The sequence below is a fragment of the Oncorhynchus keta genome, chromosome 17 (genome assembly GCF_023373465.1).
Source record: "Oncorhynchus keta strain PuntledgeMale-10-30-2019 chromosome 17, Oket_V2, whole genome shotgun sequence".
NCBI classification, from domain to species: domain Eukaryota; kingdom Metazoa; phylum Chordata; class Actinopteri; order Salmoniformes; family Salmonidae; genus Oncorhynchus; species Oncorhynchus keta.
In genome coordinates this window covers 6486731-6509418 of record NC_068437.1, presented here as the reverse complement: position 1 = coordinate 6509418, position 22688 = coordinate 6486731, and positions in this window count along the sequence as shown.

Here is a 22688-nt window from a genome sequence, read left to right as displayed (position 1 = left end):
AAACGTTGATTCATTACAGCCCCCATCTTAATCCATCCGGACCTGTCCCATCAGTTTGTGGTGGAGGTTGACGACTCGTATGTCGGAGTGGGGGCTGTCCTGTCAGAGCGTTCTGCCCAGGACCAAAAGCTGCACCCCTGTGTTTCCTCTCCCATTGTCTTACCCCTGCTGAGAGGAACTATGATTTGGGAATTCGAGTACTCCTCGCCGTTAAGATTGTGTTGAAGGAGTGGAGGCACTGGTTGGAGGGGGCGGAATATCCATTTTTAGTGTGGGCTGATCATAAGAATCTGGAATATCTCCACACCGCCAAGCGCCTCAACTCTAGGCAGGCTCATTGAACATACTATTCTCCGTCTTAAATATCATAATTTATTTAGATATTAGAGTACCTGAGGATTAATTAGAAACATTGTTTGACTTACTTGGACGAACTTTACCAGTAACATTTTGGATTTGTTTGTATGCTTGTTGAACGAGTGGATTACGAGATCATTGGTGCCAACTAAACAGACTTCTTTGGATATAAAGGACTTTATCGAACAAAACCATCCTTCATTGTGTAGCTGGGACCCTTGGGATTTCAAACAGAGAAAGATTTTTAAAAGGTAAGTTATTTATTCCATGGCTATTTGTGATTTGTTGACGCCTGTGCTGGTTGAAAAAGTATTTTGTCGTTGGACGCTGTTCTCAGATAAAAAAATAGCATGGTATGCTTTCGCAGTAAAGCCTTTTTGAAATCTGACATTGCTGTTTTAAATTATGTATGACACTTTATTTTCATGAATATTTAATATTACAATTTTAGTATTTTGAATTTGGCACTCTGCAATTTCAACGGATATTGTCATAGGTGTCCTGCTAGCGGTTCATGTGCCAAAGGAGTTTAGAACACGTAGTTTACAAGTTATCAACTAATTGCTTCAGTTAAGGTCTGAGGAATACATCTCACATCACAAAAGATGGTTAATGTACAAGCTTTTGAAGCTAAGATATCATACATCAATATTCATCACATCCACAACCGCTATGGGTGTTACAGATGCTGTAAAAGGACACTGACAATGGAAAGAGAAAAAATAATTATAGACCATATACATCCTTGATGAAAGATAGCTTTACGGAGAAAGTTGTAATATGATCCGATGTAAGGTGCATGTTTGCAAAAGCTTTTCCTAAAACTGTTATGAATGTAACACTACCTGTCTCAGTCACCCACTTATCTTTACAAGAATGTAGAACACAAAACTCAAGACACTTCAATGTGGTTGATTTTGCTTCATTAACATCTCAACTAAGTTGTGAGCTGAAAAACAAGCTGTGAGAACCATTTATAAAAGCCATGAAAAGTTAATCTTCCGTAAAAGTTTGAAGGTTTTAGGGGCTAAGCCACATTTCTTCAACCTCCTGAGATTTCTTCACCACACTGTCCGTGTGGGTGTACCATTTCCTGTTCATCAGTGATGTGTACACTGAGGAACTTAAAGCTTTCCTCCTTCTCCACTGAACTCCCGTCAATGTGGAAAGGGGGGTGCTCCTGAAGTCCACAATCATCTCTTGTTATTCATTGATGTTGAGTGAGAGGTAATTATCCTGGCACCACTCTCCCAGGGTCCTCACCTCCTCCCTGTAGGCTGTCTCATCATTGTTGGTAATCAGGCCTACTACTGTTGTGTCGTCTGCAAACTTGATGATTGCGTGGCCACACAGGCATGCACCCTTGTGGGGCCCCTGTGTTGAGGATCAGCAAAGTGGAGGTGTAGATTCCCATCTTCACCACCCGGGGGCGGCCCGTCAGGAAGTCTGGGACCCAGTTGCACAGGGCAGGGTTCAGACCCAGGGCCCTAAGCGTAATTATGAGCTTGGAGGGTACTATGGTGCTGAATGATGAGCTATAGTCAATGAACAACATTCTTACAAAGTTATTCCTCTTGTCCAGATGGAATAGGGCAGTATGCAGTGCGATGGCGATTGCATCGTCTGTGGATCTATTGGGGCCAGCTGGGAGGGTACTATGGTGGCACTGTGTTATCCTCAAAGCAGGCAAAGAAGTGGTTCTAAGGTGTTAGGTAAGGTAGAGGTGATATGATCCTTAGTTAACTAGCCTCTCAAAGCACTTGACAGAAGTGAGTGCTACGGGGCGATAGTCATCTAGTTCAGTTACCTTTGCTTTCTTGGGTACAGAAACAATAGTGGACATCTTGAAGCAAGTGGGGACAGCAGACTTGGATAGGGAGAGATTGAATATGTCTGTAAACACTCCAGCCAGCGGGTCTGAGCATGCTCTGAGGACTTCAGCTAGGTATGTCGTCTGGGCCGGCAGCCTTTTTAGGGTTAACACATTTAAATGTCTAACGCACTTCAGCCACGGAGAAGGAGAGCCGACAGTCCTTGGTAGCGGGCCGCATCGGTGGCACTGTGTTATCGTCATAGCGGGCGAAGGTGTTTAGCTTGTCCGGAAGCAAGAAGTCGGTGTCCGTGACGTGGCTGGTTTTCCCTTTCTAGTCCATGATTGTCTGTAGACCCAGCCACATATATCTCATGTCTAAGTCATTGAATTGCAACTCCACTTTGTCTCTGTACTGACCTTTTTCCTGTTTGATTGTCTTATCCTCTTTTGGCACGTGAACCGCTAGAGGGACACCTACGACAACATCCGGTAAAATTGCAGAGTGCGAAATTCAAAATACAAAAATTGTAATATTAAACATTAATGAAAATACAAATGTCATACATCATTTAACAAAAGGCTAAGCTTGTGAGCCAATATATTTATTTAATTGAATTTGCGATTTTCATGAATAGAAAAAGTTGCGTTATGCTAATGCATTATAGTTGAAGTATTTTTCTGTCGATTTCTCAGCCAAGCAGAATGAAGACACGTGACGATTTTCGCCTACAAAAATAATATTTTTGGAAAAAAGGAACATTTGCTATCTAACTGGGAGTCTCCTGAGTGAAAGCATCTGAAGTTCTTCAAAGGTAAATGATTTAATTGGGTTGCTTTTCTTATTTTTGTGAAAATGTTGCCTGCTGCCAGCACAGCCTAGCATAACATTATGCTATGCTAAACTTACACAAATGCTTGTCTAGCGTTGGCTGTAACGCATATTTTGAAAATCTGAGATGCAGTGTTGTTAACAAAAGGCTAAGCTTGTGTTTGAATATATTTATTTCATTTCATTTGCGATTTTCATGAATAGGAAACGCTGCGTTATGGTAATGTGCTTGAGGCTATGATTACACTCCCGGATATGGGATTGCTCGTCGCTAGAGGTTAATCCAACTGCAAAAGCATACCATGCGGTTATCTGAGGACAGCACCCCACACCAAAATACTTTTTCAACCAGCACAGGCATCACAAAATCACAATGATTAAATAAATCACTTAACTTTGAAGATCTTTCTCTGTTTTGCAATCCCAAGGGTCCCAGAAACACAATGAATGATCCTTTTGTTCAATAAAGTCTGTTTAGTTGGTGCCAATGATCTCAGTAATCCACTCATTCAACATGCACACAAACGAATCCAAAAAGTTACCAGTAAAGTTCATTCAAACAAGTCAAACGATGTTTCTAATTAATCCCCACGTGCTCTAATATCTAAATAAATGATCATATTTAAGACAGAGAATAGTATGTTCAATAGGGAAGATAAATAACGAAGAGCGCACACCTCAGTCACGCGCCAACAAGACCACTTTTCTAATGAGAAACACCTTGTTGTTCTTCCAACTACTTGTTCATTTTTCATAAAAACAAGCCTGGAACCCTTTCTAAAGACTCTTGACATCTAGTGGAAGATATAGGAACTGCAATCGGGGTCCTATCTATTTGTATTTCCCATAGGCAAAAACTGGCCTGTGACCAACAAAAAAAAACATTTTGTATGGATTTTCCTCAGGTTTTCGCCTGCCATATCAGTTATGTTATACTAACAGAAATTATTGTAATAGTTTTAGAAATGTCAGTGTGTTTTCTATCCAATGCTACCAAGTATATGCATATCCTAGCTTCTGGACCTGAGTAACAGGCAGTTTATTTTGGGCACGTCAGTCATCCACAATTCCAACAAATTCCAGTCTCCAAAACAGGTTATGTAGGGGATAACTACACTGTTTGTATCTGAAGATATTTCCAGTCATCTTGCCATGGTTAAATACAGTGGTCCGCGCTTTAATTTTTCCTCGTTTGGGTATGTTTTAATAGTCGGTACAACATCTCCTATGCATTTCCTGATGAACTCAGTCACTGTATCCGTATATTCATCAATGTTATTCTCAGAGGCTACCCAGAACATAAACCCAGTCTGCATGAACAAAATCATCTTGAAGCATGGATTCTGATTAGACAGACCATCATTGAATAGACCTTAGCATGGGTAACTCCTGTTTGAGTTTCTGCCTATAGGAAGCGAGGAGCAAAATGGAGTCATGATCAGATTTGCCAAAGGAGGTACGAGGGGTGGCCTAGTAAGCCTATCAAAAAGTTCCAATGTTTTACCAGTGCTAGTACTACTGTCAATGTGTTGGTAGAACTTTGTTAGCGTTCCTCAAATTTGCTTGGTTAAAATCCCATGCAACAATAAATGTGGTCTCAGGATATGTGCTTTCCTGTTTGCGTAAAGTCCAGTGTAGTTCTTTGAGGCCATTGTGGTATCGGCTTGAGGGGGAATATACACAGCAGTGACTATAACCGTAGTGTAACGTAGACGCATGGGTAACTCCTGTTTGAGTTTCTGCCTATAGGAAGCGAGGAGCAAAATGGAGTCATGATCAGATTTGCCAAAGGAGGTACAAGGGGTGGCCTAGTAAGGATATCGAAAAGTTCCAATGTTTTACCAGTGCTAGTACTACTGTCAATGTGTTGGTATAACTTTGTTAGCGTTCCTCAAATTTGCTTGGTTAAAATCCCATGCAACAATAAATGTGGTCTCAGGATATGTGCTTTCCTGTTTGCATAAAGTCCAGTGTAGTTCTTTGAGGCCATTGTGGTGTCGGCTTGAGGGGGAATATACACAGCAGTGACTATAACCGTAGTGTAACGTAGACGCTGGGAATCAAGAAGCAGGTGCAGGTGGTAAGTTTAATATAACAAGTAACATGGAACGATACAACGTAGGAGTAGCGTCTAGACATGAACAACAGAAACAATACTGCCTGGGGAAAGAGGTGCCAGATAAAGTGGAGATAATGAGTGAGGTAATAGAGTCCGGGTGTCCGTAATGATGAAGCGCAGGTGCACGTAATGATGCATGACAGGTGCATGTAATGATTTTTCCCAGGACCGATAGTTAGTAAACCGGCAATGTCGAACGCCAGAGGGCAAGAGCGGGAGTAGACACAACACAAAGAAAATTATCTTGGGAGGTAATACGATTGGCATTTGATTGTGAAGTATTCCAGGTTGGGTGAACAAAAGGACTGGAGTTTCTGTATGTCATCATAATCACATGCCGATCGTACATGAGTGGTTGATCATGAAACATACACACCCACCTTTCTTCATCCCAGAGAATTCTTTATTCCTGTATGTGCAATGTACTAAGAACCCAGATGGCTGAATGGACGGGGACAGTATATCCCGACAGAGCCATGTTTCCGTGAAACAGAGTATGTTACAATCCCTGATGGCTCTCTGGAAGGAGATCCTCGCCCATCTACTTTATTACAAAGAGACTTAACATTAGCGAGTAATATACGCGGAAGCGGTGGATGGTGTGCATGCCTCCTGAGTTGGACTAGAAGTCCACTCCGAATACCACTTCTCCGTAGGTGATGTTTTGAAGCAGCCTCTGGGATAAGTTAAATTGCCCTGGGGGTTATGGACAAAGGATGCAATTCAGGATAGTCATATTCCTGGTCGTAATGCTGGTGAGTTCTGCCGCTCTGATATCCACATCTTATTTCCGGCTGTATGTAATAACAAACATTTTCTGGGCTAATAATGTAAGAAATAACACACAAAAAAAATTAAATGCTGCAAAGTTGCTTAGGAGCTAGAAGCAGAGCTGGCATATCTGTCGGCGCAATCTTACTCTCCATGTCTCAATTGTCTCAAGGCTTAAAAATACTGTCTCCTCCCCTTCATCTACACTGAATGAAGTGGATTTAAGTGACACCCACAAGAGATCATAGCTTTCACCTGGATTCACCTGGTCAGTCTATGTCACGGAAGAAGCATGTGTCCTTAATGTTTTGTATATAAACATGTGAATATGTTCATATAAACCATGTGAACATGTAGGCTAAGGAAACAGTAACAGAGAAAAAACAAAAAACATTAAGCAATTACTTTGTACTTTAAGGTGCTATAACTTTTTAAGCTCGCACTCCTCGACCTAATGTACCACATTGTAAATACATTGGAGAACGACTGCCACTTAAATACTGTGGTCAGTTTGTAATACCTTGTGAATTAAATTTAAGTTTAGTGGCTGGTGGGGCTCTACTAAGGGAGAGTTGGTCCACCGGGAGACCGTAGTGAGATGAGTGAAGCCCTCCCAGCTCCCCTGTCCCAATCCCCCGGTTAGAACACATCTCCACTTTCGCCAATAACCACCAACAAGGAATAATTATGACTTGACCTCCTCTCCTAATTTGGCCAAAACTCTTTACAGCATATTTGCAAGTCACAAAAATAAATACAATTGTTGTTTACAATGACGGCCTACCTCGGTCAAAACCTAACCTGGATGATTCTGGGCCAAATGTGTGCTGCCCTATGGGACTACCAATCACAGCCAGTTGTGATACTGCCTGGAATCGAACCAGAGTTTGTAGTGCCACTTCTAGCACTGAGATGACCTGCCTAGACCGCTGAGCCACTCGGGAGGCTCATTCATATGCATAGACACACACACTCACATACACCCACCTACCCACACACATCCATAGAACAGTTATTGACATACTTGCTATATTTCCTCATTTGTATTGTATTTTAGTGTCCATGTAGCTCATTGGCATCGGCTATTTCAATTGTTACTTCCTTGAGACGAACAGTTACTTGGGGAAAGTAGAGTGTAGATTGTATTAGGGGAAGGGGGAAATAATATTGTTCAAATTTACGATAAGCTGTTCTGTATGTAACCTGGTGTGCTTATCGCTTTTTTCCTGCTTCGTCCTCTCCTCAGGGCAGGGGGATCTCTACCTTCGGCTGGAAAGGATTCTTGCAGCTTGTTTATCCTTTGCGTTCCTTTCCATGCCCACAGCGCTGGCGGAAAAAATGTAGATTTGAATCCATCAGAATGTATTCCTTGCATTTTTTTCTCAGTCGAGCAGACATGTCCTGGATGAATCGAATGGACTGGCCATGGATTTTGATCTTCTTTCTTTCTTTCCATCTTTATTTTAGTGACATATTTCTGTTTAAGGCCTATTCCATTACAAGAAGCTCCTTTCATACACATATTATTAATTTACTATGTGTTGTCTGCTCTTCGACTTATAATACAAGCACAATTAGTGTAGGCCTAATAAATATTTTGAAGTGTAGACTATACTAAAGTCCAATATGCAATAGTATCATCTGTGCTATAACCTATCTGGTGTGAATGAGTGCAACATTCAATCTATAGTAGGTTTGGCTTCCCTTTTTGGACACTGTCGGTTTAAATAGCTAATGGACAGTGTCCAAAAATATGCAGACGACCAAATTCAAATTAAAATACTATAAATATTTAACTTTAATTAATTCACAAGTGTAATTCATCAAAATAAATAATAACTTCTTGTTAATCCAGCCACCGTGTCAGATTTCAAAAAGGCTTTACGGCGAAAGCAAACCACGCGATTATCTGGGGACAGCGCCCCGCATACAAACACACAAAAAACATATTTCAACCAGGCAGGTATGACACGAAAGTCAGAAATAGCGATTAAAAAAATGCCATACCTTTGATGATCTTCTTCTGTTGGCACTCCAAAGGTCCCAGTTACATCACAAATGGTCCTTTTGTTCGATAATGTCCTTCTTTATATCGATAAAAACTCAGTTTGGCTGGTGCTCTTCAGTCCATAATCCATCCAGTTTCCCTCAATCAAAATGTTTACAAAATGAATCCCAAACTTTACTAGTAAACTTTTGCAAACAAGTCAAACAATGTTTATAATCAAACCATAGGTTTCATAATACGCAAATAAACTATATAATTTAAAACATGGGGATGTTAACGGAGAATAGTATGTTCATTACCGGAGATAAATAAGAAAGAACATGCTTTCATCCACCCTCTTGGAAACACTAAAGTCAAAATGGGAGCCACCTAGAAAAAATAAAATTTCTGGATAATTTTTCCAAAAACTGGCCTGAAAGTCTTTCTAAAGACTGTTGACATCTAGTGAAAGCCCTAGGAACTGCAATCTGGGAGGACTTGGCCTTATAATGAAAGTACTAGTCATTGAAAATAGTGGTAAGCTGATTTTTTGGGGGGGTTGTGTTGGTCCTGGGGGTTTGCCTGCCATATCAGTCCTGTTATACTCACAGACATAATACATAATTTTAACAGTTTTAGAAACGCTAGTGTTTTCTATCCGAATCTACCAATTAAATGCATATCCTAGCTTCTAGGCCTGAGTAACAGGCAGTTTACTTTGGGCACTCTTTTCATCTGGACGTCAAAATACTGCCCCCTATCCCAAACAAGTTAAAAGTTGTGGCGTACTGCAGCACAGCTTGCGGGGTTCTGCAGAATTCTATGGCACATTATTTATGTGTCAGCCATTGTTGACAGAATGATGCAATTTACCACAAATTGCCACCGTCTACCACAAACGGTCGCAGCATAAGCTCAAAACTTTTAAAGGAAGACCCACTGTAAATAGGCTAGGTCACTACGTCAATAGCATGTGTTACAGAATTGACAGGAAAGTACGAAGCCAAGGAGGCTAGGCTTCACCTTAGTGGATTCCTGGAGTAGCTGCGGACTCTACTGGACGCTTGTGGAACCTAGCCAGACCAGTCAATTTACACTTTGTTACACGGGTGACAAGATAGGCTAGATAATGATTATAGAAAGGCTAGATAATGATTATAGAAACGCATATAACATTTTGTAGGCATAACCTACCTGTAGGCAAGTGTACATACATCCTTATATGCTATGATATTATTAGGTCCTAGCAGTGTGTTTGTGAAGAAGTCCAAAGAAAGTCATAGGCCTAACTCCTTACAAAGTGAGGTGTAGGATTATTTAAGATACTGTTTGAAGAGATACGGTGTCAGATGATTTCAGAAGATGGGCAGTGACTTTTCTGTCATAGCTCCAGGGGGAAGCTGGTCTCACCATTAGGGTGCCAGGACAGAAAAGAGCTTGAACTGGGGGTGGAAGGGCCAAGAAACCTGAGGTAGCTGAGCGGGGTGCTTGGGTTGGGGTGTAGGGTTTGAGAATAGACTGAAGGTAGGGAGGGGCAGTTCCTCTTGCTGTTCTGTAGAAAAGTACCATGTTCTTGTAGTGGATGCGAGCTTCGACTGGAAGCCAGTGAAGTATGCGGAGGAGAGGGGAGACATGAGAAAACTTGAAAAGAAGGAGGGTTGCAGCATTCTGGATATATTTTACAGGTTTAATGGCACAAGCGGGGAGCCCAGCCAACAGCGAGTTGCAGTAGTCCAGATAGTAGGACAAGTGCCTGGATTAGGAACTGCGCCAATTCCTGTGTGAGGTAGGGTCGTACTTCACGGATGTGGTAGAGCACGAACCTGCAGGAGCGGTCACTGCATTGATGTTTAGAGAGAATGACAGGGTGTTGTCCAGGGTCACTCCAAGGTTCTTTGCACTCCGAGAGAGAGACACTGGAGTTTCCAACCACGATGGAGAGGTCTGTGAACGGGCAGGACTTCCCCAGGAGGAAGAGCAATTCTGTCTTGTCAAGGTTGAGCTTGATGTGGTGGGCCCGAGATCCAAGTTGAGATATCTGCCAGGCACATAGAGATGTGTGTCGCCACCTGGGTGTTAGAAGGGGGAAGGAGAATATGTGGTGCAGACACCGATCTTCTCCACGTCACTTAGTGGAATTGCCTGCCAGGTAGGATGCAATCCAAAAGTGTGCAAAGAATGAGACGCCCGGCCCTGACAGGGTGGAGAGGAGGATCTGATGGTTCACGGTATCAAAAGTAGAGGATAGATCTAGGAGGATGAGAACAGAGGAGAGAGAGTCAGCTTTGGCAGTGCGGAGAGCCTCCGTGACATAGCAGTCTCGGTTGAGTGACCCGTCTTGAAGCCTGACTGGTTAGGGTCAAGAAGATCGCTCTGAGAGAAATGAGAAAGTTGATCAGAGACAGCACGCTCAAGTGTTTAGGAAAGAAAATAAAGAATGGAGGTCTATAGTTTTAAGATGATCAAAGTCATTTGATAATGTGTATTTAAGTGACTGTTCAAATGACTCAGAGTGTGGAGAGCCGAGATTGTCAGATTGTTCTAAAGTTTTTTTCCCCTTTGAAATGTATAATTACATGTATTGTGTTAGTGTATTGATAACAGAAGAGCATTCAAAACCTTGAAAATTAAGATTAAAAATGAATTGAAAAAGGAGTTACCTCTTTCTTCAGCCTTGTATACAAACACACTTTTAGGGCCTAATAATCATAATATGCACCATATTATTGCATATATTACATGGACGTGTACACATACATGTAGGCCTATAACGTTTTATATGCAGTCACAGCAGCATGGGGTAACTGCATCACAGCACAAGTGTCTTCTACTTTTTTGTTGATGTACAAGTATAAAATTGCATGTTGTGTAATCCATCCTTTTTTCCTGTGAAAGCACATGAAACAGACTGGTCATATACACAAACATGCCTTTTGAATTTTGTTTAACAAAAGTAGACTACACAACTGCTCGTTGCACACCTGTACTGAAATACCTCTATAAATGACTCTATAAACATGCATTATGCGTCACTGTGCCTGCTCTTTACTCAATGGCATCCTGGATTAAATAGGCTGAATGATCAATGAGTGAGTGAATTATCTTCGCCTTGTGCCCTACAATTAGCAAACACTCCGACGAGACCATGTCAATACCACCAGGAACTTGGTCTCTCTCTGCAATTGCATTTGTTCCACTCTCAAACTCAACTGGACCTACATTTGATGGCAAACTTCTAAAATCGCAAACTATTGATTTACTTTTTTTCTGTGTCGAAAGACAATGTGCTGGCTCCACCAAGTCCTCACGCATTGGGCAACTGAGATATATTGTTGTGCTTTTATTGTTGATCTCTGGTAATGTGCGACCAAACCCTGGGCCGGTAGATACCATGCAATCTCTAGCAACTCCCTATGATTTTAAAAACAGAGCAGGTTTTGGCCTCTTGCATGTCAATGTCAGAAGTCATTTTCCAAAAATAGACATGATTAGAATATGGGCCAAAACAGACATAATTTTGCAGACATAATGGTTTTATCAGAAACTTGGCTAAATAAATCTATGTCAAATAACTCGATTTCTATTGATGGGTACTCAGCTTTCAGAATGGATTGGATGAATCCAGGAGGGGTTGCAGGAGGAGGTGGGGGGTTGAGGGGTTGCAATTTATGTTAAATCCGAGTTTAACACCTCTGAAATTCTCTCGCTTACCAAAGCCAAACATTTTGAATTGCTTGCGGTTAAAGTGAACGTATTTAAGGACTCCCACATCACTGTAGTCGGCTGCTACAGACCGCCCTCGGCATCGGGAGATGCACATCTTTCTGATGTCCTGCACAAGCTAAATGATTCAGAATTCATTCTTTTAGGAGATTTTAACTGGGACACGCTTACATCCAGGCATCTAGTATCGGACTCTTTTAAAGAACTGTGTGACTCTCTGCATCTCACTCAATTAATGAATGAGCCTACAAGACCGAATGCCAGAGCATCTATCAAATCAACGCTATTGGACATTATTCTAACGAATAACCCTCACTAATACACATTGACTGGAATATTCTGTAATGATGTCAGTGATCACTGTGCAATTGATTGTGTTAGAAATACAAATTATGACCAAATCCAAAACCCGTTATATTTTTAAAATACATTTTAGACAGTTTGATGAGCAAGCGTTCTTACATGATCTGTAACATAGTCTTGACAGAGTAAGTTTGATTCCCGATGCTGACACTGCCTGGGACTATTTTTATATAAAATGTCTGCCCATTTGTGATAAGCATAACCTTGTGAAGAAATGTTGAATCTATGGAAGGGACAATCCCTGGTTTTCAGATAACAATGCCAGAATTAATTAGATAGAGAAAAATATCTCTTGGGCTTAAACTAGTCATACAAATGCTCCTGTTGACTGGGCCTCTAGAGCACTAAGAAACAAATGCACAGGATTGATCAGGAAGTCCAAATCAGATTACTATTTAAATGCAGTTACAGAGAACCTAAACAACCCTAACAAGTTCTGGAAGGTAATCAAATCAGTGTCAGGTTCTAATGTATCCTCTGGCCTTCCTGACCATTTAATGATGGATTCTAATGAAGTGAAGGATAACGCCAATATTGTAAGGGTTTTTAACAAGCACTTCATATCTGCTGGTTCTATTTTTGTTAATGGTGGGGCCCAATCCTCTAATGTAAACTCTATTACAGTCAACTATGATATAGGCCCTCGTGAATCATTTTAACTTTGAGCCTGTTTTTTATACTGAGGTCTATAAAACACTAAAGGCAATAGACACTAAAAAGTCTGCAGGTCCTGACAACCTGGGCCCCTACCTCTTATAGATAGCGGCTGGTAGTATTGCTGAACTTGTGGCTCACATTTTCAACTTGATTCCCTTGACCAATTCCATATTCAGCATTTGGAAATCAGCTAATGACCCCCCCCCCAGTGGAGATCCTTCAGATGCTAATAACTATCGTCCTATCTCCAAACTCCCTATCCTTGCCGAAGTCTATGAACTCAGTTAAAAAACGTCTTAATTGAAAAGAACATACTGAGCGTGATCCAGTCTGGCATTAGATCGGGGCACAGCACCACAACTGCAGCTATGGCAGTGGCAAAAGACATCACTAATGCTCTAGATACAAAGCAACATTGTGCTGATCTGTTTGTGGATTTATCAAAGGCCTTTGATTCACTTGACCATGAATTGTTGCAAGCTAGACTCAGAAACATTGGTCTCATTGAATGGGCAGAAAATTGGTTTAGGAACTATCTTTTTGACAGAACACAATGTGTATATACTGACAATCACAAGTCTAGCTTTCTTGAGATTAATAGAGGTGTGCCCCCAGGGTTCCATTTTATCTCCTGTGTTGTTCTCTTATTAATGATTTGGGAAATGGGATGCAACCAGCAAAGTTACATCTATATGTAGATTATACAGTCATATATTCATGTGCTCCTTCACTGGTTCAGGCTGTTGAAGAGCTCCAGACTGCTTTTCAGTCACTGCAGGTCTCCCTTTATGGTTTCAAACTGGTCTTGAATGTACAAAAAAATACATTCATGAACTTTTCCAGAGCTAGAACTCTGCCAGAGAAGGTTAGCATTGTCACATCTGGTGGCTTATCCATTGAAAAAGTGTCATCCTGCAAATACCTAGGTATTTGGTTGGATGACAAATTGTCCTTTAATGTTCCTGTGGATAATCTTGTGACGAAGCTTAACTTGAAATTGGGTTTTGATTTTCTAATAAGGTTTGCTTCCCGCTTACGGCTAGGAAGACGCTTGTTCAGGCCACTTTTCTCTCTGTAATTGATTATGGTGACTTGTTGTATATCCATGCAACCTCCTCCGTCTTACAGAGTCTGGACTCTGTTGATCATGCATCCTTTTGCTTTATTACAAATGTCAAGTCACTCACCCACCATTGCACTTCGTACTAAATGGTATGTTGGACCTCACTTTATATGTGCTCATCTAAAAGTCCCATTTGGGTAAACTCCCTCATTACATCTGTAGTCTGGTCTCCATCACCACCAGCAGTTACTATACGCAGTCTGCTAGGTGATTGCTCCTTAAAGTCCCCAGGACATTCACAGTATTAGGCAAGACTACCTTCTCTTCTTGTGCACCAGAGACATGGAATAGTCTACAATTCATGCTTCATCTAGATATGTTAGCGCCAATTAATTAATAAAAAATATTAATGGGAGACTGTTACGGAGGAGTGTAAATGCTTTTTTTAGGCTAGATCATGTTTTGTTCTATTGTTGTATGTTGTAATTATGTAATGTTTTGATTGTTGCTGCCTTCTTGGCCTGGTCTTCCTTGAAAAGGAGATACTGGGTCTCAATGGGTTTTACCTGGTTAAATAAAAGGTTCAATAATAACAAATTTTAAAAAACATGTAAACACAGTTCACTTTCATAGCAGCCACATACAAACAGCATGATCATTTTGCTCATGATAGAATTCCTCCTCGCATCTACATGCTCTCCTCCTCTTACCTTTTCCCTTCCGTGCAAAACAGATCAGCTAACCGCTACACATATCCTACATTGTTGTCACCATGTTAGCTAACATCATAGTAAACAAAACTACAAAAAATAATGTCTTAGTAAACCCTCTACAATCAAAAAGTAGTGTACATTCAGCAAGCAGTTTAGCAGTTACACCGGAGGGCCCCAGTGGTAATAGATGTGTAAAACCAAAAACTGACCTTGACTTGGAAGAGCTCCAATGCTGGATAGCCATAGCCAGCTAGCTAACATAACATCCCTCTCTGTTTGAGCCAGGTGTTTGAGTAGGCTAAACCAGCTAGCTGCATTTGCTAGCTAAGTGAAAGGAAAACAATGAAATATAGCTATCTCGCCCTCTTACTTTTCCTTTATTTTATATAAATAAATTAGTTAACTTAAAGAATTGTCTTTCTATCTCTTTGAGTCAGCTACTCACCACAGGTTATGCACTGCACTGCAGTGGTAGCTCGCTGTATCTTATGCTTTCAGTACTGGGTTCATTATCTGATCCTTTGATTGGGTGGACAACATGTCAGTTCATGCTGCAAGAGCTCTGAAAGGTTGGGTGACGTCCTCCGGAAGTTATCATAACTACTGTGTCAGTCTATGGAAGGGTTGAGAACCATGAGCCTCCTAGGTTTTGTATTGAAGTAAATGTACCCAGAGGTAGACGGAAATTAGCTATCCTCCGGCTACATTATGGTGATACCCTACAGAGTGCTGTTGAGTCCACTGAAGTCCTTTGCAAAACAGTGTGTTTTACCCTGTCTGGGATATTCGGGATGGTAGCGTTCCACCCCGCCAACAGCCAGTGAAAGTGCAGGGCGCCAAATTCATAATTAAAATTCCTCAAGCATACAAGTATTTTACACCATTTTAAAGATACAATTCTTAATCCAGCCACAGTGTCTGATTTCAAAAAGGCTTTACAGAGAAAGCACCACAAACGATTATGTTAGGTCACCACCAAGTCACAGAAAAACACAGTCATTTTTCCACCCATTTTTCAGGCAAAATTAATCACTAACCTTTGATGATATTCATCAGATGACACTCATAGGACTTCATGTTACACAATACATGTATGTTTTGTTCGATAAAGTTCATATTTATATCCAAAAATCTCATTTTACATTGGCGTGTTACGTTCAGTAGTTCCAAAAGATGAGGTGATTTTGGAGAGAGCCACATCAATTTAAAGAAATACTCATAATAAAGATTGATAAAAGATACAACTATTACACATGGAATTTTAGATAAACTTCTCCTTAACCTCTCTGAGCACGAAACCCGGTTGCGGGCTGAAATTCCACAACATACGGTGATCGCTACATAAATAGTCATATTAAACATTCATGAAAATACAAGTGTCTCACATGTATCGAAAGCCTATAATATTGCTAATCCAACTGCGTTGTCAGATTTAAAAAATGATTTTCTGCGAAAGAATACGATGCGATTATCTAAGTATAGAGCCCCATAAAAAAACAAGAATTTCAACCAGCACAGGCGTAACATAATCACAAACTGCATTAAAATAAATAGTTTACCTTTGACGATCTTCGTCTGTTTGCAATCCCAAAGCTCATTGTTACACAATTAATTATCTTTTCTTTGATAAAAATCCATTTTTATAGCCTAACACGAAACATTTTGTGAACCGCTTGTGTCGTGAATTCCGTCTCATTCCATTTTCGACGACACATTCCAGGTAAATAACCCACACAGAACGTGTCTTTTCCAGTCATGTTTGGTTTCACTCCAATCAACTGGTTTGTTTGTAACACAATCAAACCTGATGGGTCATTTCGCGGGACGTATTGACTGAAAGAAACCGATTTGAAGACAACAAGTAGTGACATCATTGTGCACCAATGTTTTGCCTGCTGCTTCGTTGATTGACTGTATTTTAACCCAATGACCACTGATCGTCTTGAAATCTAGCTGGGTAGATAGCCAATGAGCTGAGGTAAACGGCAATAGGTCACGTTTATGTGTTGCAAGACCAACCCATGTAGTAAGCTCCGGTGTAAAGAGAGTAATTCGCTATTGAAGTTTCATACCGGAAGGAGCAACACATATTACGCACAGCGTTGTTTCGGTAAACAGATTCAGCTGTTTATATATCAATCATTATGGTGACTAAGTCAGGGAAAGCTAAATCTAAGTCTAGATATACAGATGTACACACAATTATAGAATAAATTGATTGGGAAAGTGAGACAGAGATTTTTGTAGGACGATTCATTTGGCGTGGAGGACATCGTTTTGGACTGGTAAATTATTCTCATGCTAATGCCCTTGTTTGAAATTAATAATATAAAATATTATTTGTGAATTTTTTGTAATTTTTTGAAGCAATATATAAACATGTAATGTCATGAAATGTGAGATGCGTGTGTCTGCCGCCTCACCCCAATCCACATGAAATAGCCTATTTGAGGCTGTGGAGGGGAGGGCAGGACCACAACAATGGCCAAAGTGAATTGGAGACTGTAGATACAGCTGGTCTGTTGTAATATAATAAAGACAGTAGATCTAGCTGATCTGTCATAATATATTCAACCTTATGTTCCCTGTACTCTATATATATACATCTGTTTATTATACCTGTTGATACAGGGCTCATATGTGAAACTATTCTAACTGAACATTTCTTTCACAGTGACACTGACTCCGAATGGCAGCCCCCAGATCCAAGGTGTCCATCCCCCACTGAAACGGGTTCACTCTGCTCCTGCCACAAGTGGTGTTCATCTGCCCAAATGTATTTCTGCAGGCATGGATGTGCCTCAGGGCCAAAAGGGCACAGCATGGAGGCGTCGCTGTGTTCTTTGCAAAATTAAGTCCCCCATCACCTGCACCACATGCTTGGTGACCCTCTGCTTTACAGCAGAAAGAGACTACTATGGCACCTGGCATCAGCAGCACAATATTGTGTAGAACTTTGGCAAAGTGGGTGGGGTTATATCCTGCCTGTTTGGCCCTGTCCGGGGGTCTCATCGGATGGGGCCACAGTGTCTCCTGACCCTCCTGTCTAAACCTCCAGTATTTATGCTGCAGTAGTTTATGTGTCAGGGGGCTAGCGTCAGTTTGTTATGGAACCCTGATCTGTTCACCGGACGTGCTACCTGTCCCAGACCTGCAACTATCTAGAGACAGCAGGAGAGGTAGAGATACTCTTAATGATCGGCTATGAAAAGCCAACTGACACTTACTCCTGAGGTGCTGACTTGTTGCACCCATGACAACTACTGTGATTATTATTATTAGACCATGCTGGTCATTAATGAACATTTGAACATCTTGGCCATGTTGTGTTATAATCACCACCCGGCACAGCCAGAAGAGGACTGGCCACCCCTCATAGCCTGGTTCCTCTCTCGGTTTCTTCCTAGGTTTTGGCCTTTCTAGGGTGTTTTTCCTAGCCACCATGCTTCTACACCTGCATTGCTTGCTGTTTGGGGTTTTAGGCTGGGTTTCTGTACAGCACTGGAGATATCAGCTGATGTAAGAAGGTCTATATAAATACATTTGATTTGACACGGGTAGCGTACAGACATGAACACCAACAGAAACAATAACGCCTGGGGAAGGAACAAAAGGGAGTGACAGATTTTGGGAAGGTAATCAGGAAGGTGATGAAGTCCAGGTGAGTCTGATGAGGCGCTGGTGTGCGTAACGATGATGACAGGTGTGCATAATAATGAGAAGACTGGTGACCTAGAGCGGTGGAGAGGGAGTATACGTGACAGTCTTCCATTTTGGAAGATGAAGAGTTTTCAGAATATGAGGATCATGTCTCAGTCAATTCGGAATATGACAGTGAGTTGGAAGAAGAGGATGAGATTGACCCTCAGCCAGCTCGTCAGCAGCTAGCCCCAGGACCTGGATGTCAAAAAATTGTGAAATTGAATGTTCATCTTGCCCAAGGAATGAGCCACCCGGCATGGCTACCAATGTGAAAAGGATGCAACCAGGGCCTTCGTCGCGGATGGCGGTTACTCATGTGCAGGACAAAGTCTTCTTTTGTATTTTTCATCCCAGACACCATTCAGAAAGTCATTCTGGATTGCACTAATTTCGAGGGAAGGCGTGTTTTTGGAGAGAGATGGTAGTTCTTATCTTGGGGTTCTTATCCTTGCTGGTGGTTTCAGATCCAGTGGAGAATCCACAGAATCCCTAAGGGATGCAAAAACTGGCAGATAACTTTTCTGTGGATCAATGACTCATTATTTCCAGGATTATCTTCTTCAATAACTGAGACACCAGACCAGCTTGGCAGCAGAGAGCTGCAATCAGATGAGTGTTGGACAAGTGGGTGGACCTTCTTCCCCTGTTTTACAACCCTGGGCCCAACGTTACTGTTGATGAGCAGCTTATGCCATTTAGGGGCCGCTGCCTCTTCAGGCAGTACATACCATCTAAACCTGCAGAATATGGAATCAAGATCTGGGCTGCCCGTGAGGCTGCTTCATTAATACAACTGCTGTGTCAGATTTCAAAAATCCTACAATGTGATTTTCTGGATTTTTCTTCTTCTCTATGTCTGTCATAGTTGAAGTGTACCTATTATGAAAATTACAGGCCTCTCTCATATTTTTAAGTGGGAGAACTTGCACAATTGTTGGCGATGAGGGCTGGGTCCAGGATGTGTCTAGCGGGGACGCAGCACCTCTCCTCCGGGCCATAACTCTCCCAGTCAACCAGGTACTGGAAACCCCTGCCCCACGGTCGACCAGTCAGGACGCATCTCACCATGTACACCGGATGACCATCAAAGACACGGGCGGAGGGGTGGGCCTGGAAACAGAAGACAAAGGGCTGTGAGACATGGGCTTCATTTTAACCATATGGAATGTAGGGTGAACAGTGAGTGTAAGAGGTACCAAAAGATGAACAGTAGTGGAACTAAGGACTTTAGAGATGGGGAAAGAGCCAATGAAATGGGGGGAAGGTTGAATGGGCAGGTCCCGTGTGGAGAGCCAAACCATCTGCAATAGCGAGGAGCTGGAATCCGGCGGCGATCCGCTTGTCGACGATACCTGTAGTTGGTCTTGAGAAACGCCGCCCAGGCTCTTCTCCAGGTACACCGACAGCGGTGGATGAACATCTGGGCCGAGGGTAAGTTGACTTCCTTTTCTGGGAAGAGTGGAGGCTGATTCCCCTTTTGAGTGCTCCATGGGGTGAGTCCCATGAACGAACAGGGAAGGGTGTTCTGGGCATACTCAATCCAAACTAGTTGTCGGCTCCAGGTAGTGGGGTTGGTCGAGACAAAGTATCTTAAGGTTCTTTCCAGGTCTTAGGTTTGCCTGCGCCGACTGGCTGTTGGATTGGGGATGGAATCCGCAGGACAGGCTGGCCTACGACCAAATAAGGGTGAAGAATGCCTTCCAAAATCCCGGTCGGAGACCATGTCCACCGGAAGTCCGTGGATCCTGAGCTGGGCCGTCTCTTTGGCAGAGAGTAGTTTGGGGAGAGGGATGAAATGGATGGCCTTGGAAAACCGATCCACTACCGTTAGAATGACGGTGTTGCCATCAGAAGGAGGGAGCCCAGTGACAAAGTCCAGGACCAGGGATGATGAGGGACAGGTAGTGGCTGAAGGAGGCCGGAAGGGGTCTTATTCTGAACAAACAGTGCAAGCTGTTTCGAAGGTAAATGCATCAGGAACCATTGTGGGAAACCAGAAACGTTGTCTGAGAAAGGCCAGGGTTAGACGGGAAACCGGATGACAGGTAAGCCAGGAAGAATGAGTCCATTCCATGACCAGGCACCAGACTGAATTAGGGACAAACAGCCGGTTAGCTGGGCCCCCTCCAGGGGCAGGCTGGGAACGTTATGCCATTGGGACCAGGGTCTCAATACCCTAGCTCACAGCAGCCGCAAGAAATGAGGTAGAGAGGATGGTCTCGGAGTCAGATGTGGCAGAGGGACTGTACATGCGAGAGAGGATGTCAGGCCTTAACATTCTTGGACCTTGGGCAATAGGAACATTTGTTGAACCTGGTGAATAACAGAGCCCACTGGGCCTGCATGGAGTTAAGGCGCTTGGCTGTGTGGAGATATTCCAAATTCTTGTGGTCAGCCCAAACCAAAAATGAATGTTCTGCTCCCTCCAGCCAGTGTCTCCACTCCCCCAGTGCCATCTTGACCACCAGGAGTGCTCAGTTACCCACGTTCTAGTTTCTTTCTGCAGAGTTGAGATGATGGGACAGGAAGGCACGAGGATGGAGCTTTTGGTCATGGACGGATTGCTGGGATAGAATAGCCCCCATTCCAACGTCAGAAGCATTGACCTCAACCAAAAACTGACGGGACGGGTCCGGATAGACGAGGATGGGGGCCGTAGCGAACTGACGCTTCAGGTCCACAAAGGCCCTGTCAACCGCTGGGGACCATGGGAACAGAACGGGGAAAAGAACGGGATGTCGTTGAGGTAGACAAACTCGAAACGGTTGAACAAGACCCGCATCACATTGTTTACCAGGGCCTGGAAGACCACGGGGCGTTTTTTGAGTCCAAACGGCATGACCCGGTACTCATAAATGTCTACTGGCAGTGTTGAAGGCTGTCTTCCACTCATCCCCTTCGAGTATCTGAACCAGGTGGTAGGCATTCCGAAGGTCCAGCTTGGAGATGATGGTAGTCCCTTAGAGAAGATTCGAAAGCTAAGGCGAGGTAAGGGGTAACGATTCTTGATCATTATGTCATTAAGGCCCTGGTAGTCAATGCACGGACGCAGGGTCTTGTCCTTCATTTCCACAAAGAAAATCCCTGCGCCGGCAGGGGATGCAGAAGGATGGATGCCTCCAGCAGCCAGAGAGTCCTCAATATACTCCTCAATGGCCTTGGTCTCCAGGCCGGATAGGGAATATAGACGATCACAAGGTGGTGTGGTGCCTGGGAGAATGTCAATTGCACAATCGTAGGGACGATGCTGGGGAAGAGAATTAGCCCGTGCCTTACTGAAGACCTCCGGTAGGTCATGGTACTCTGCGGGGACGGCAAAGAAATCCAAGGCTTGACTTATTAAGCCCTGATGAGGCCATCTCGGGGAAGGCTGCTCTGCTTTGAGGCAATGGGAATGGCAGAACAGACTCCAACCCAGGATAGAACTCATGGTCCAGTCAATAACGGGGTTGTGTTTTTGGAACATTGGGGGACTCAATGAGGAGAAGCTGTATATTCTCACGGTGATTTCCTGAAACCCGCAGATGAACTTCTGATGGGCGGTAGCGTCCCAACTGGCCAACATGCGGTGAAATTGCAGAGCACGAATTTCAAAGTACAGAAATATAAATATTTAACATTCATGAAAATACAAATATTATACATCAAAATTAAGCTTAACCTTGTGTTAATCCAGCTTTACGGCAAAAGCACACCATGCGATTTTCTGAGGACAGCGCCCCGCATACAAAAACATAAAAAATATTTTTCAACCAGGTAGGTGCGACACGAAAGTCAGAAATAGCGATATAATAAATGCCTTACCTTTGAAGATCTTCTTCTGTTGACACTCCAAAAGGTCCCAGTTACATCACAAATGGTAATTTTGTTCTTCTTTATAGCCATAAAAACTCATTTTAGTTGGCGCGCTTCATTCAATAATCCACCGGTTTTCCTCCATCAAAATGCATACACAATTAATCCCAAACGTTACCAAATAAATGTATCCAAACAAGTATAACAATGTTTACAATCAAACCGTAGGTACCCTAATATGCAAAAAAAACTGCAATCTGGGAGGACTTCGCCTCATAATAAACATGAAAACCATTGGAAACAGTGGTAGGCTGATATTTCTTTTAGTGGTTTGTCATCGGGGTTTCACCTGCCATATCAGTTCTGTTACACTCACAGACATCCCTTTAACAGGTGTAGAAAGTTTAGGGTGTTTTCTATCCAAATCTACAAATTATATGCATATCCTAGCTTCTGGGCCTGAGTAACAGGCAGTTTACTTTGGGCATGCTTTTCATCCAGATGTGAAAATACTGCCCCCTACCCAAGAGAGGTTAATAGGAACAGCACTGTGGGTAACTCTACCAATGGAGCGGACATCCAGTGCTCTATCATCCATGGGAACAGAGAGGAGTTGAGTGGGGATACCTCCTTAAGAAACTAGGGTAGCGTCCATAAAACGCTCATCCGCCACAGAGTCAAAGAGCACCCGTAGATACTTAGATTTGTCTGCTCACTGGAGTATCACAAAAAAAGGAGTGTGGTTGATGGGAATTAGAGTATTCCCAGTCTGGCTCACCCGAGTGCTTGTGTATCT